Source organism: Podarcis muralis, chromosome 3 (genome assembly GCF_964188315.1).
Source record: "Podarcis muralis chromosome 3, rPodMur119.hap1.1, whole genome shotgun sequence".
In the NCBI taxonomy this organism is placed as follows: Eukaryota; Metazoa; Chordata; class Lepidosauria; order Squamata; family Lacertidae; genus Podarcis; species Podarcis muralis.
In genome coordinates, this window is record NC_135657.1 from 8,323,282 (window position 1) to 8,335,081 (window position 11,800).

An 11,800-nucleotide genomic window follows, 5' to 3' on the forward strand; every position below is an offset into this window, starting at 1 on the left:
TATATGCTCCCATTTGTCCACCTCATCAAGTGCTTCCCTTTCGAGCTGCTCTTACTGAGTGAGTAACCAGGGCAGGTGACCTCTTCTTTCGTCCCCTGCTTGCCCACCTGTTTGGTTGTGGTCCTGTGAGGGAGGGTGGCTAGTGGCCCCTCAGACCGTGTGGACAGGTGTGCCTCACCTGGGGGCCCCACAGCACCATCCCTTGCAACCTCCTTCCGAAACTCTTTAGGCCAAATGGGTTTTAGTCCAAATGGATAAAAATCTAGTAAATGGGCTTCCTCCCAAAGTGCCTTTAACTGATCAGGAACAACATGCTTGAATACACAAAAACACACACACAAACTCATATATATGCAGACATTGAAAGAACACCTTATCTCTGAGACCTTATCTTGACTGTCATGGTCTATTAGTAGTGGCTTCCTCATGGGATGTTTACAGATTGCCATCTATGGGCTGGGCATTATATCAAGTCCTGAAGAAGGCATATTTTAATTTCGTGACAGCAGGCATCTTTTAATTTCGTGACTGTTGTCTGTCACCATTTGCAATGATATTTGGCAGGAGGTGATGGGACCAGTGACTATGATCTTATTTTTTGGGGGGTGTTGAGCTTCAGACCATATTTTGTGCTCTCCTCTTTCACCCTCATTAAAAGGTTCTTTAATTCCTCCTCACTTTCTGCCATCTTCTTGGACTGTGTGCTCCCTGGAAGGACAGATCCTGAAGCCGAGGCTCCAATACTTTGGCCACCTCATGAGAAGAGAAGACTCCCTGGAAAAGATTCTGATGTTGGGAAAGATGGAGGGCACAAGGAGAACTGGACGACAGAGGACGAGATGGTTGGACAGTGTTCTCAAAGCTACCAAAATGAGTTGGTAGACAGTGGAAGAGAGGAGTGCATGGTGTGCTCTGGTCCATGGGGTCACGAAGAGTCGGACATGACTAAATGACTAAACAACAACAAAAGGGAAACATTTAAAAACTTCCCTATGCAGAGCTGACTTCAGATGGCTCGGGGGTCTCATAACTGTTTCTGCCCCTACCCAGCCCTGGCTTGTGGCCCCCAGAAAGTCATTCAGAAGGGAATGTGGCCCCACCTCTGCTTTACATGACTGTACCTCAAACTCCTCCTCCTCTTTCCCTCTAGGGGCTGCTGTTGTTCGACGACCTATAAATTAGGAGCACCTTCTGTCCCTCCTGTGTGCGATCTCAGAATTTCCAGCAATTCGAAGCAGACATGAAGTTCTCCTACTTGATCTCTGTTTTTTTCCTCTTTTCTTCCCTCTTCCTGCTAAGGGATTCAGGTATTGTACAGAGTTTGCTTAGATTGTGGCAGGCACTGAAATAGCCAGCAATGCTGCTATAACGGGGAAGGGGTTTTCTGAACAATGGCAAAGTTCCCAGAAACAGTGCTGTTTGCTATGTCTTGCACGCACAAAAAATATTATAAATATTTGGGGGGGGGGGGGAGTGGAGGGTTAAAACAGAAAGTTTTATAATTTTGTTTTAAAAAATGATTTGGTTTTAACGTTTCCGTCGTGTTGTGGCTTGTGGAAAAGAGCATGGTTTCAAATGAAATCTTAAATTCAAACAAGGGAAATTTAAATTAGTTCAGATGCGAAAAGCTCATAATCTTGGACAGATGCCATAAACCTTTTTCAGAGAAATTGAACCAACCATTTCTTCCTTCCTTCCTTCCTTCCTTCCTTTCTTTCTTTCTTTCTTTCTTTCTTTCTTTCTTTCTAATGTAAAATAACCAGATATCTTGTTTTTGAGATTGAGGATTATAAAGATCGACCCTAGGACATTTATACAGTCGTACTTTGGAAGTTGAACGGAATCTGTTTGGGAAGTCCGTTTGACTTCCAAAATGTTTGGAAACCAAAGCGCGGCTTCTGATTGGCTGCAGAAAGCAGAGAACGGGCTTAGAACGCTGTAGCTGGCAAGGAGCCCTAAATCGAAGCGAACCAATGTTTTTCTTTCTTGCCTTAAGCTGACGCTTCTACACCATCTCACGAACCACAATCGGATGAAGAATGTGACAAAGCCAAAGGGAAGTGCATGCTGGAAATTTGCTACACTGGCTGGAAAAAAATCGGGACATGCCCACCGCACCGCAAATGCTGCAGACCTCTGTAAGAGCTCCCTGAGGTAGATGTTGCCAGTCTTCCACTACAATTCCCATCAAACCCAGCCAACATGGTCAGTGGTCAGGGGGGTGTGGAATTGTGGTCCTGCAACTGCAGGGTCCCAGGTTGCTGAAAGGTGGACTAAAGCAGGCACATACAACGTCCAACAGGTTGCCACCCACCATCCAATATCAAAAACTGGCAGTGATCTACCACACTCTCCCATTGTCATTCTTCAACTTCAACATATTATATTTAGCTGGGGAAACCCAGCCCGATGAGTGGGGTATAACTAATAAATTATGATTATAATAAAAAATATAACAATTTTAAAACAAATTGTTGAGCATTTTCTTCAGAATATTTATTTTAGGTGAAATCTGCACACGTATAAAAAACGCTGTGAAAATGCTTTTTTAAAAAAAAGTTTTGAAAAATGCAATGAATTTTGCATAGCTGACTTTCACCATCTAGTGTCGCGTTTGTACATTGCACTTTACAACAGGTTTAAAACGTTTTATTCGCAGCTGTGTAGCTGAGTCCTTAGTGTCTCCCCTCAAAACATACTTTGATCGCTACCCCCAAGGCATTGGCTAAGCTGGCAAGTCTTGCATTACAATATTCTGTTACATGCAGCATCTGTTGAATAGCTAAGGCTGTGACCCAAATCTCCATTGCTCCAGGTTGGATACAGCAGATGTCTTCCTCCATCTAGCTCTGTCAACCTCTGCTGGCCTCTGCTTGGGATCAGAGCACCATAGAAAAAATGAATTAAATATAAAAAGGTCAAAAATTGGGGACAAGAACTTGTTGAACTAACAATTTGAATTGGAATACAAGAAGGGGAGGTGTGGGGAAGTCAGGGAAATATGTTATTGAAAATAAGGATTGTAAACTGTATGTGTTTTTATTTTTTTTTTTTTTTTTATTTTTTAATGTATTAAGATGAAAAATCCCAATAAATATCTTTATAAAAAAGAAAAAAGAAAAAAAAGAAAAATCACAGGATTAGCCAGCATTTTAAAAGGATTTCTACTCCTTATGGCTGCATGCAATGCCCCATGAAGTTTTAGGAGCCGCAGCAGTGCTTGAATAAGATTTTGAGTGATTGAGGGCAAGACCTCAGGGTCATAGCTTGCTCACCGCTCCTCCCTCCTCCTCTTCTTCTTCTTCTTCTTCTTCTTCTTCTTCTTCTTCTTCTTCGTCTTCTTCTTCTTTTAAAAGGCATATTCAGTTTTGCCAAATGGTTGGGCAGGTGCATTTATTTTAGATGGAACACAGAGAGTCTTGCTCATATGTATTCTAGCACTCACAAAACTATGAGAATGATGTGTTTGGAAATGGCAGGCAGTATGGCATGCGGATGTAGCTGGTGATGGAAGCCCTCTAGTTGCTCCAGATGCCCTTATGGCAATTGTGGTGGGTTCTTGACATTCATGATCACTGCAAAATAATGACCAGTTTCATCAGAGGCAGAGCCCAAGCAAGCTCTTTAGCACAGAGAGTCTGGAAAATGCAGGCGTAACCAAATATTCCCCAGTTAACCACATGGCTGAGTTAGGATTTTGAACCTGCTTCTCATGCCTAGCCTGCGACAGGGAAGTCGGGCATCATGTAGCCTGTTCATGTCACACGACATTCAGAACAGTAAATACATTTATGTCATTGTTCTTGCTCCCTCTGTTTTCAGTAACAAGGATCTAGCTGAGAATATCTTTTGCTTCTCTTCCTTCAGGTAATGGAGTCGCATGGCAGTTGGCTGCTTTGAGGTTTTCTACAATCAAGCACTATATAAATGAATGTTATCCAATAAATAAATTCAAAGACCCCCTCCTAGATCTGTCCGAATTTCTTCAGTTCGCATATAAACTGCTCTTACTTGTTTATTTCTACCAATGTTGTTTAGTCGTTCAGTCGTGTCCGACTCTTCATGACCCCATGGACCAGAGCACGCCAGAGCATTTCTACCATACCTCGGCATTTTATTATTGTTGTTATTTGAGATTTTGAAGGGTACCTTCAAAACGTTTGAGACTACAGCTGCCATCTGCTGAGGGTCAGGCAAATCTGACCAAATTTCTTCAGTTCCCATATAAACTGCTCTTAGTTTTTTACTTCTAAGATACCTCACATTCTCTGTAGCAGCTATAGAGTTGCCCTGCATTCAGAATTCCCTGGACATGGCCAGAATCCAGAATACAGCAGCCGGAAGCATTGTCTGGTTTAAAATCACTGGAATATCCAGGAAAATCAAGGCACATGGCAACCCATGTCAGAAGTCTTAAAAATAGCTCAAAAAGTTCGTTTTTTATTTTATTATTATTACTATTATTATTATAGATTTTTCATGATACCTTCAAAATGTCTGAGTCTGCAGCTGCCATCTGCTGGGGGTCAGGCAAATCTGTCTATATCGGTTCCTCATTTTTCCAGTCTTCAGTCTGGTCCTCTGCATTTTTGCATCAATTAGACTTCTTTACACACACACCCCACGCATAGATGTGCTCAGAAAGATCTCCCCCACCAACTACCTTCTTCAAAACAGGCAGACAAGACTTCAAGAGTCTGGATGATGAAATGCATGGTTTTAATGGACAGAAGAGAAAGGCAATTCAACATAAAATCAGCTACGCTAATGGCTCAAATGCCTAATGTGTCAGGAGGAAGGGGCCGGCAGAGCAAAACCAGCTGGGTCAACAGACACTTAGTGCTTGGATGTAACCCTTTAATCTCGGGGTCGTGGGTTTGAGCCCCATGTTGGGTGAGAGATTCCAACATTGCAAACGGTTGGACTAAATGACTCTTGTGGTCCCTTTTGGCTCTATAAATCTGTGATTCTATGACTCTGTTACCTTGAAACTATATATTCTCCTATAATTCCTTATTTTCCTAGACAGGGCCTGGAAATGAGGCAACATATGAACATATGGTTCTTCCTTATACATATCCCAAAACAGAGCTTTCTTCTGTCTATTTTGGTATTGTCTACTTTGACTGGTAATAAGTGTCCAGCTTTTCCTACCTGGAGAGACACTGGGGACTGAACCTGAACCCCCCTTTTTATATATCGTTTTCTCACCATTTCCTTCTGAGAACTTAGGATCTGCTGTGTAATTCTGTGTGGTAACACAGTCATGTCGCCACAGGTGCCTAACTCGTTCTGCTTCCTGAAGTGATCACATACACAAACTCACTGTTCCCAAGGTGAAGCAATTCCCTGAATACGTCTTGCTCGTTATGGAGAGAATCTCTTGTAGGAATCTAAAGTAACAATCCTTATTATTATTATTATTATTATTATTATTATTATTATTATTTTCTACCTCAACTATCCGGCTGGGTTTCCCCAGCCACTCTGGGTGGGTTCCAACAGAAGGTTAAAAATACATTAAATACATTTTGATCTGTCTCTAGCCTCCAGGTTTTCATAGGATCCTAGTGTTGGAATGCTTACTTGGTGCACTTGATGCTTCCATTAAACCAAATAATGTGTTCCAAAAATACATAGATTACAGAGAAATGTAGACAAAAATGGGAAGAAGAGGAGGAGGAGGAGGAGAAGGAAGAGGAGAATTTATTATTTATACCCCACTCTTCTGGCTGGCTGGTTTACTCATTCATTCTGGGCGACTTCCAAAACAAATTAAAACATAATAAAGCATCAAAAGCTTCCCAATACAGGACTGCCTTCAGATCTCTTCTAAAAGTCAGATAGTTGTTCATTTCCTTGACAACTGATGGGTGGGCATTCCATAGGTCAGGCACCACTACCGAGAAGGCCCTCAGCCTGGTTCTTATGACCAGAAAAAAAGAATCTCACATGTTCATCCACCCTAGTTTGGGGGCTTCCAGGTGTTTGTGGACTCCAGCTTCCATCAACTCCAACCAGTATTGCCAAAAGTCAAGAATGATGGGAGCTGCCATCCAAAATACCTGCGTTGCACCAGGCTGAGGAAGACTGTCTTGAGTAAGGTGTCATGATTGCAAAGCCTTAGCAATAGATGAAGCCAACATCTAATTCTTCAGTAATAGCTCTTGAGTGCTCACTGTAAGGACAGATCCTGAAGCTGAGGCTCCAATACTTTGGCCACCTCATGAGAAGAGAAGATTCCCTGGAAAAGACCCTGATGTTGGGAAAGATTGAGGGCACAAGGAGAAGGGGATGACAGAGGACGAGATGGTTGGACAGTGTTCTTGAAGCTACCAGCATGAGTTTGACCAAACTGCAGGAGGCAGTGGAAGACAGGAGGGCCTGGCGTGCTCTGGTCCATGGGGTCACGAAGAGTCGGACACGACTAAACGACTAAACAACAACATGTGAAAGATAATGGAAGCCATTAAAGAAATTCAGAATGAGTTGATTTTTATCGACAGTGCCAAGAGCAAAAGCATTAAGAATCTAGAAACATCATGTTTTCTTGTTGTTAACAAGCCCTTTGCTCTTTTAAAGTTCACATACCGTCTTAAATGTGAAGAACAGAGGTTATAAATACCAGTACAGGTCAGGATTTTATCAATTTTTAATAAGGAAACAATCAATTACTCTGATTAAAAAGTTAATTAAATTGGGAGCGCCTAGCCTGTGGTGGGGGACGCGGGTGGCACTGTGGGTAAAAGCCTCAGCGCCTAGGGCTTGCCAATCGAAAGGTTGGCGGTTCGAATCCCCGCGGCGGGGTGCGCTCCCGCTGCTCGGTCCCAGCGCCTGCCAACCTAGCAGTTCAAAAGCACCCCCGGGTGCAAGTAGATAAATAGGGACTGCTTACTGGCGGGAAAGTAAACGGCGTTTCCGTGTGCAGCTCTGGCTCGCCAGAGCAGCGATGTCACGCTGGCCACGTGACCCGGAAGTGTCTCCGGACAGCGCTGGCCCCCGGCCTCTTGAGTGAGATGGGCGCACAACCCCAGAGTCTGTCAAGACTGGCCTGTACGGGCAGGGGTACCTTTACCTTTACCTTTAGCCTGTGGTGGACTGTCACCAGTTGGCTGCATAATACTACACTTAAACAATAGTTAAAACACACAAAAAGTAGAAGATTTCTATACAATCACTGAAAGTACAAGGAAGGATACGACTTTTATTTGCAGGAGATGTGCTCTCTGTCGAAAATTTGCTAGCGTAAGAACTATGCCACGCAAAAACATGAAAACCAACATTCTCTTCAGTATTTAGACCAGGCCGTGGAGATATTCCTGCAGACTGGGTGGTGTATATTAAGCAAGATCACAAACAGAAAAATGCTGATATATTTTCACAAGATTTTTTTTCCCCCACGATGAAATAAAGAGCAAAATGAGAGCTTCCCTTCTCCTCGAATTTCCCACTCTCCGGAACCACAACCACCCTCTTAGAAGCCAGTCCCAAACCTGATCGCTCTATTGCAACAGAATATGAACTTAGTGGGATGGGGAGGCAAGAGTCCATTGTACCTGACCTCTTTCTTTCTCCACACACACACACACACACACACACAGACAAACATACAGACATAGACACACAGAACCCGCACCCGTTGCTAAAACACAAAGCAAAATTTATGTCTGAGGCTGCCTAGTAACTGTAGCCTTGTATCTTTATCACATGGACGTAGGTGGCACTGTGGGCTTGCCAATCAGAAGGCTGGCGGTTCGAATCCCCACAACAGGGTGAACTCCCGTTGCTCTGTCCCAGCTCCTGCCAACCTAGTCTTTTGAAAGCATGTCAGTGCAAGTAGATAAATAGGAACCACTGCGGTGGGAAGGTAAATGGCGTTTCCGTACAATCTGGCTTCCGTCAAAGTGTCCTGTCTTGCCAGAAGTGGTCTTCTCATGCTGGCTACATGACCTGGAAACCTGCCTGTGGACAAATGCTGGCTCCCTCAGCCTGATAGCGAGATGAGCGCTGCAACCCCATAGTCGTCTTTGACCTGACTTAACCCTCCAGGGGTCCCTTACCTTTTACCTTTACCTTTACCTGTATCTTTATGTGAATGAAAGCAATATTGTGCCTGAGGTTTTCAGCAGCTGCAGCCTTGAGAGAAAAGGCGATTTTATCATTTATTACAAGTATTGTCTTACTTGGACTAGTATCAACTCTCCAGATTTTCAAACGGGAGTCTCATCTGACCCCTACCTGCAGACACAGAGGGCGAACTTAGGACCTTTCCCTCATACAAACATTGTACTCTACCACTGAAGTGCAGCCTATCTTAAAACCCATTTCAGCTTTACAGCCATTCCCCACTATTCTACCCTAAGATGTAACACAGAGGCAGGCATGTTTTCTTCCCTGCAATTCCTGAAGGAATGGTGGCAGGTCATAATATACGCTCCCATTTGTCCACCTCATCAAGTGCTTCCCTTTCGAGCTGCTCTTACTGAGTGAGTAACCAGGCAGGTGAACTCTGCTTTCGTCCCCTGCTTGCCCACCTGTTTGGTTGTGGTCCTGTGAGGGAGGGTGGCTAGTAGCCCCTCAGACCATGTGGACAGGTGTGCCTCACCTGAGGGCCCCAGAGCACCAGCCCTTGCAGCCTCCTTCCAAAACTCTTTAGGCCAAATGGGTTTTAGTCCAAATGGATAAAAATCTAGTAAATGGGCTTCCTCCCAAAATGTCTTCAGCTGATCAGGAACAACATGCTTGAATACACAAACACACACATGCAAATACATATATATGCAGACATTGAAAGAACACCTTATCTCTGAGACCTTATCCTGAATGTCATAGTCTATTAGTAGTGGCATCCTCATGGGATGTTTACAGATTGCCATCTATGGGCAGGGCCTTAAATCAAGTCCTGAAGCACATAATTCAACTTGCCCACAGGGTGTTGGGCTGCTGTTGTTGTTGTTTAGTCATTTAGTCGTGTCCGACTCTTCGTGACCCCATGGACCAGAGCACACCAGGCACTCCTGTCTTCCATTGCCCCCCGCAGTTTGGTCAAACTCATGTTTGTAGCTTCAAGAACACTGTCCAACCATCTTATCCTCTGTCGTCCCCTTTTCCTTGTGCCCTCAGTCTTTCCCAACATCAGGGTCTTTTCCAGGGAGTCTTCACTTCTCATGAGGTGGCCAAAGTATTGGAGCCTCAGCTTCACAATCTGTGCTCCCAGTGAGCACTCAGCGCTGATTTCCTTCAGAAAGGGTAGGTTTGATCTTCTTGCAGTCCAAGGGACTCTCAAGAGTCTCCTCCAGCACCATAATTCAAAAGCATCAATTCTTCGGTGATCAGCCTTCTTTATGGTCCAGCTCTCACTTCCATACATCACTACTGGGAAAACCATAGCTTTAACTATACGGACCTTTGTCAGCAAGGTGATGTCTCTGCTTTTTAATATGCTGTCTAGGTTTGTCATTGCTTTTCTCTAAAGAAGCAGGCATCTTTTAATTTCATGACTGCTGACTGTCACCATCTGCAGTGATCTTTGCCAGGAGGTGATGGGACCATGGCCATGATCTTAGGTTTTTTTTTATGTTGAGCTTCAGACCATATTTTGCACTCTCTTCTTTCACCCTCATTAAAGGGTTCTTTAATTCCTCCTCACTTTCTGCCATCTTCTTGGACTGCAAGAAGATCAAACCGAGCCATTCTGAAGGAAATCAGCCCTGAGTGCTCACTGGAAGGACAGATCCTGAAGCTGAGGCTCCAATACTTTGGCCACCTCATGAGAAGAGAAGAGTCCCTGGAAAATGTTGGGAAAGATGGAGGGCACAAGGAGAATTGGATGACAGAGGATGAGATGGTTTGACAGTGTTCTCAAAGCTACCAACATGAGTTGGTAGACAGTGGAAGAGAGGAGTGCCTGGTGTGCTCTGGTCCATGGGGTCACAAAGAGTCGGACACGACTAAATGACTAAACAACAACAAAAAGGAAACATTTCAAAACTTCCCTATACAGAGCTGACTTCAGATGGCTCAGGGGTCTCATAACTGTTTCTGCCCCTACTCAGTCCTGGTTTGCGGCCCCCAGAAAGTCATTCAGAAGGGAATGTGGCCCCACCTCTGCTTTACATGACTGTACCTCAAACTCCTCCTCCTCTTTCCCTCTAGGGGCTGCTGTTGTTCGACGACCTATAAATTAGGAGCACCTTCTGTCCCTCCTGTGTGCGATCTCAGAATTTCCAGCAATTCGAAGCAGACATGAAGTTCTCCTACTTGATCTCTGTTTTTTTTCTCTTTTCTTCCCTCTTCCTGCTAAGGGATTCAGGTATTGTACAGAGTTTGCTTAGATTGTGGCAGGCACTGACATAGCCAGCAATGCTGCTATAACGGGGAAGGGGTTTTCTTACCAATGGCAAAGTTCCGAGAAACAGTGCTGTTTGCTATGTCTTACACGCACAAAAAATATTATAAATATTAGGGTGAGGGTGGGTTTTTTTGGGGTGAGAAGTGGAGGGTTAAAAGAGAAAGTTTTATTATTTTGTTTAAAAAAATGATTTGGTTTTATTTCTTAACGTTTCCGTCATGTTGTAGCTTGTGGAAAAGAGCATGGTTTCAAATGAAATCTTTAATTCAAACAAAGGAAATTTAAATTATTTCAGATGCTAAAAGCTCATAATCTTGGACAGATGCCATAAACCTTTTTCAGAGAGATTGAACCAACCATTTCTTTCTATTTTTAAAAAGTAGAATAACCAGATATCTTGTTTTTGAGATTGAGGATTATAATGATCGACCCTAGGACAGTTATACAGTCGTACTTTGGAAGTCGAACGGAATCTGTTTGGGAAGCCCGTTCGACTTCCAAAACATTCGGAAACCAAAGCGTGGCTTCTGATTGGCTGCAGAAAGCAGAGAACGGGCTTAGAACGCTGTAGCTGGCAAGGAGCCCTAAATCGAAGGGAACCAATGTTTTTCTTTCTTGCCTTAAGCTGACGCTTCTAAACCATCTTCTCCATCTTACCCACCACAATCGAAGGAGGAATGTGACAAATCCAAAGGGAAGTGCATGCTGGAGAGGTGCATGACTGCCTGGAAAAGAGTCGGGAAATGCCTGCCAGACAAAGTCTGCTGCACACTTCCGTAAGAGATCCCATCAATTCCCATCAAACCCAGCCAGCATGGTCAGTGGTCGGGGGGGTGTGGAATTGTGGTCCTGTAACTGCAGGATCCCAGGTTGGTGAATGATAATAATAATAATAATAAATTTTATTTATATCCCGCCCTCCCCAGCCGAAGCCGGGACAACAATCAAATAATCATACAATCAAATAATCCAACATTCTAAAAATATTTCATTATAAAAATTAATTAAAATCAAGTTGATGGCAACCATTAAGCAAAATTCTGTGCAGGTTGCCAGAGGAGGAAGTCAGGCTGCGCCCTGACCAAAGGCCTGGTGGAACAACTCTGTCTTGCAGGCCCTGCGGAAAGATGTCAGGTCCCGCAGGGCCCTAGTCTCTTGTGACAGAGCGTTCCACCAGATTGGAGCCACAGCTGAGAAGGCCCTGGTTCTAGTTGAGGCCAGCCTAACCTCTCTGAGGCCTGGGACCTTCAGGATGTTTTTATTTGCAGACCGTAGGTTTCTCTGTGGGACATACCAGGAGAGGCAGTCCCGTAGGTATGAATGATGGCCTAAAGCAGCCACATCCAACGTCCAACAGGTTGCCACCCACCATCCAATATCAAAAACTGGCAGTGATCTACCACACTCTCCCATTGTCATTCTTCAATGGCCTCGGTCCAGTATACCTGA